Raw genomic sequence first — 6000 nt, 5'->3', positions numbered from 1 at the left:
TTTTCTTGGAATATTGAGAAAACTCTTCTCTTACTTGACGAGCACCACTCAATAATTTGAACAAAGAAATGATCATTTCTCCTGATACATATAATAAAACTTAACAAAAAAATTATATTTCCTAATGTACCTTTAATTTATGTCTCACACTCAAACTTTAGAGTTAAGCGGCACAACAATCATGGGCGGTTCTAGCATACGCCCAGCTTGGGCAATTGCCCGGGCTCGGTCCGGTCCAATATTTTTTTAGTGTTCATATTTAAAAATAAAAAAATAAAATTAAGGGTTAGATATGTTTTTTTGTCCTTATAAATAAAGGGAAATGCTAATCAGTGTCTTTAGGGCATTTTTTAAGTGATTAAAGTGGTAAGTTTTTATTAAAATATGTGTATTAAAATAATTGGTAAGTTTTTATTAAATGTTAACTTTTATAAAGAACATTTTCCTATTTAGTATGTTTAAAAAGTGTCATGAGGACACTCGTTAGCAAGAGCCATAAATAAATTAACATTCAATTTTAGTCCTTAAAAGAATTTTCTATCATGAATGATCCTTTTAAAGTTTTTTTTTAAATTTTTTTCCTACCTCTTTAAAGATTTTATGCATGGAATTTTAGTCCATGTTATTTTTTAAAATTTTGAATACAGTTTCATTACTCTTTCATTTTTAAATAATTCTTTTTATACATGTTTAAAATAGTGTAAAATATTTATTTACCAAATTTTAGAATTTTTTAAAATGAGAAGAATTAAATATGAATTTTTCAAATTTTAAAAGACAATGATAAAAGTAATTAAAATTTCGAGTTAAAAATTAAATTTTGAGTTTTTTTGTAAGGATTTTTTTAAAACGTTCTAAACTTGTCTGTAAAATAATCATTCAAAAATACACATTAGTTTAACAATAAGGACTAAAACTACATGCATAATAATTTTGTAGAAACCAAAATATGTAATTTGCTTTTATAGGGACAAAAATAATATTTGGTATTTTATATTGACCAAAAACTTATTTTAGCCTAAAATTAAAAAAAATCTTTTTCAAACTGAAATTAGTTTACAAATTTATTGACTAAGCTTTGATATTGTCGGTGTCGACTATATTCGTTGAAAGAGCTTTTTCAGCAATGAAGATTATCCAGTCTAAATTGCACAATAAAATCCACGATATGTGGTTCAATGACTTGATAGTATGTTATACCGAGTCTCGTGATGTTATTTTATATGCTATTGTAAGGTTATATTTTATCTCCTTTACTTTTACTACACTTTTGTTGACAAAATGACGAGTCTTTTTTATTTTGATTGATAATTATTTATATATTATATACAATGTAAATTTGCGGTCATTAAAATTTTGCCCGAGCTTTATAGTTTTGCTGGCTCCGCCACTGACAACAATAACTTATTGGTATAAGGTTCAAGATGATGAATAATATCTAAAGGATCTCACACAACACAACTACAAACTTTTTATAATCTCAACATCCTAAGAAGTTTTTCGCAAGGTTAAATCAAGGAGATGGTGTGTTTGTGAACAAACAAAACTTGTATGGTTTATATCAAGATTCTTGACAAATAAGGATTGGGTTTTTGATGAGTTTGTGGATTTCAATCATGAATGTTCAACAACTTATCAAAAGAATTTATCATCACTTGACATCTTTTAATGTTTCTTGAGTTTGTGATTTTAATCTAAGAAATAATAATTTGAATCAAAGGTAGTAAAGTGAAGAATTTGTTGGTTTGACTTGATACACGTGTTTGGGTCTATGATTCCAATCACACAAAGCATGATTAGAATCACAATTCATTTTAAATAAAATTTGATTTCTATGATTTAAATCAAACTACTTGTGATTCGAGTCAAGAAGTGTTGTCATTCGTATCACACACTCTCCTTATTCGAATCAGGTTGTCAGAGGCAAATTCCAAACTTCCAAGTAAGAGTTTGATTTGAATCATAATCTTTCTGATTTGAATCAAGCTTCACAAAAACCTTGATTTAAGACTTCTAATTTGTGATTCAAGATACACTTAATATTTTGACTTATATTAAATTGTAAAGGCTAAAAAATAAAATTTTATGAGTAAAAAACCAATAGATTTAATGAATATGCGATAAAATTACAATCAAATGAAGTGATAAAATTACAATCAAATTACAAATAAATTATGCATATAAATAGAATTACACACAGACAAAAAATGGACAAAAAATCAAAATAAATGATACCAACTACAAAGCAATTTCACAGCGGCAGTCCCATCGTCCGTAGTGGAAGTCCGGTGGTGATACGACAGAGTCTGATCTTCCATAATTGACATCTGCAGTGGTGGACCAACCATATGGAGATTATTTAAGCAGGTTCGTGGGCTTTTTGAGCTTGTTCACATGTCTTTTTGTTAATGGGTCATATCTTGAACCCGTTAAGGTTTTGATAGTTATAAATATGATTTTCTCTCATTTGTTGTTTACAACTATTGCATAAGTTTATAATCTATTGAAAAACAAATGGTAGAGATTTCCAGGATTATCTTGTCGGGGTTTGAAAACCTTTTAGAATTATCAAAGGATTTGAAAAACACTTTAAACACATTGAAATTGTGTGATTCTTATATTGAGAGTTATAAGGATTGAAAAACACTTAGATAGATAATAGATTTTTGTTTTTTTGTTTGCGGTCCAATTTGGGTGGTTTTGAGGATACAAATCATTCAAATCGCAAGAGAAAAAAACGTGCAGTTCAGTTGACTTTGAAAATAAAACCAATCCAAACCAAACTAAACTAATGCGGTTTGGATTGGTTCGGTTGGTTTGGTTTTTATAAAATTTTTATTGAGCCATATATACACATATAAAATAAAATATAATTTTGTGTTTAATCGCTCATACATTACCATAAAATAGTTTATAATTGTCAAAATAAATTTATATAATTTGATACATAAAAATGCGTCTTACAATTATATCTTAGATCTAAAGAATGATATACATGAATTTGCATTCGTAAATAAATATTATACAAAGAATTCCTAAATAAATATTATACAAAGAAGAATATGATAAAATATATTTTGTCAAAAAAATAGAATTTATAAATGAATAATATTTTGTATTTTGATGATATATAAATTATAATAATTAAACATCATACAAAGAATATGATAAAATATACCCATAATACAAGATGATTTCTAAAAAAAACTATATATATATATATATATATATATATATATATATATATATATATATATATATATATTAGTTAATAAGATTTTGTAATATACCGCGGACTGCTTCGGTTTGTAAAATAAAAACCGCAAATTAAACCGATTCGCACGACACTGTTGTAAAATGGCCCAAACACATCCGAATCATATGCGATTTTTTTACGATTTTGATTTAGTTTAATTCGGTTTTGCGGTTTTCTATTGGATCGGTTTAATTTTGAACACCCCTATTTCTAATATGATGTTCTATAAGAACAACAACTACTATGATAACACTTCATTTGTTGCAATAATCTAATTTAATATTCTATGTAAACAATATAATGTTTGAAAAAAAAGCTTATACACCTTTTACCTCGATTTTTGTTAGAAACCGAGGGTATTATTTTGGCGTGATAATTGAGAATATTGATCACTATCCTTAAATAAATTTGTGTCATCCATTTCATGAGTATCAATGCTGAAGACACTCTCATTAGCAATCCGCAGGAAACCTAACAGACATCAATTATAAAAGCATTTTGAATATCAATAATTGATCTAAATATTTTTATATACAAAAAATTTACTATTGATTCAAATATTTTTGTAGATGATACCTAAACAAAAATAATATTCGTATACGAAAAAAATCTATTATTGATCTATATATTTTATATAAAAAAATGGTATTTATGATCCAAATATTTTTGATTCAAAGATGGTATACAGAAAAAAAAATCTATTATTGATCTAAATATTTTTATATACGAAAATTTACTATTGATCCAAATATATTTGTAAATGATACATAACCAAAAATAATATTTGTATACGGGAAAAAAACTATTATTGAACTGATCCAAATATATTTGTAAATGATACATAAACAAAAATAATATTTGTATACGGGAAAAAAGCTATTATTGAACTATATATTTTTATATTCAAAAAATGGTATTTATGATCAAAATATTTTTTATTCAAAAATAGTATACGGGAAAAAATCTATTATTGATCTAAATACTTTTATAAACGAAAAATTTACTTTTGATCCAAATATTTTTGTAAATGATATCTAAACAAACACAATTTGTATACAGAAGAAAATCTATTATTGATCTAAATATTTTTATTTACGAGAAATGATATTTATGTTAAATATTTTTTATCCGAAAATGGTATACGAGAAAAAATCTATTATTGATCTAAATATTTTTTATCCGAAAATGGTATACGGAAAAAATCTATTATTGATCTAAATATTTTTATATACGAAAAAATCTATTATTGATCTAAATAGTTTTGATATAGAAAAAATCTATTATTTATCTAAATATTTTTTTAAAATTTTTAACCTTCAATTTAAAATAAATATATTATGTAAACAAATGCGCGTAACATACTAGAAATCGTGTGGATGCTCTAGTTTGTTACTAATTATGTTAGCGAACTTAATTTTCTGCTCATATTCAGGTCATTTGATTCATGAATCTAATTCAACAATTTAATTGTCAAATCGAATTCTGAATTATTTTCGAGTTGGTTTGATAATCTTACAGAAAAAAAACTAATTATATGAAATTAAAATATGTTTAATCATTTATTAAAATACAAATTCTAAACCAAACCATACTTAATGTATACAATATTAGTGACTAAAACTTTATTTTACCAACTAAAAAAGTTACAAAACAAGTTAATATCTCAAATACAGAAATCCATATAGAGATATAGAAATAGTGAACTCACACACAAGTTAATATTTGAAGAGTGGAGAGTATGCAAGTTGAATCTTGTTTGCCATATAGTTGAGAAAGATTCCAATGTAAGAATGCAAATCTTGCAAACTCCATCCTTGTAATGGATCACAAACACACTCCCATTCAATCATACACCCTACACGTTCATCATCACTGATTTTCAGCGGCAACACTTTCATTATAGCCACATAATTCTTAAATCAACATAATGTTAAGTACTATAGAAGTTGCAAAGTTATACGACTAATTCCTTCATTACAACTTTCCGTGTCCATGATATTTGCCATTTAAGTTTCTGATTCATTGCTTAGGCTGCTATGATATAGCAAAACGTGCTGTATGATCTGATGACCAAGTCTATTTAATTATGAAATATTATTTTGGTAATACTGGTCAACTGCATATATTGAAACTTTTTCTCTTTGTCGTCAAAGATAAATATTGAAACTTTCTCTTGTGGGGGTTTCTTCATTGAAGCATGGATTTAAACCAGGTGTGGTTTGTAGTGAAAAGAAATTGAGAAAAGAGATGTGCCAAAAGAGTCTTAGCTCACCTTCGAAATACTCCCTCTTTTTTTCTATATTATTTGCCACTTTCTCAATTATTGAGAAATATTATTAAGTATATTTTTACAAAATTATTTATTAACGTGATATAAAAAGATTAATTTAAATAATTGAAAGTATATAGATTAATATATACTTAATAATATAATAAGAAAATTAATATTATTGTAAAAAATACAATATGTTAAATAAAGAGAATTTCTTTACCCACCTCCCTATGGGGGTCACCCCAGCGAAAACCCCATTTTACCCCGCTTCAGAAATGCATTTCCGAAATATTTTTTTTTCTAAATTTTTCCAGACTTCGGAACTGCATTTCCGAAAAAATCCCAAAAATTGGGATTTTGACTAATTCGGAGATGCATCTCTAAAACAACAAAAAAAATCTAAAAAAATCCCAAAAATTAATTTTAGGATATCATAAATTTGATATAATTTATGAGTAATGAATAATAATAA

This window comes from Vicia villosa, linkage group LG3 (assembly GCF_029867415.1).
Source record: "Vicia villosa cultivar HV-30 ecotype Madison, WI linkage group LG3, Vvil1.0, whole genome shotgun sequence".
Taxonomy (NCBI): domain Eukaryota; kingdom Viridiplantae; phylum Streptophyta; class Magnoliopsida; order Fabales; family Fabaceae; genus Vicia; species Vicia villosa.
This window is presented reverse-complemented; position numbering follows the sequence as displayed.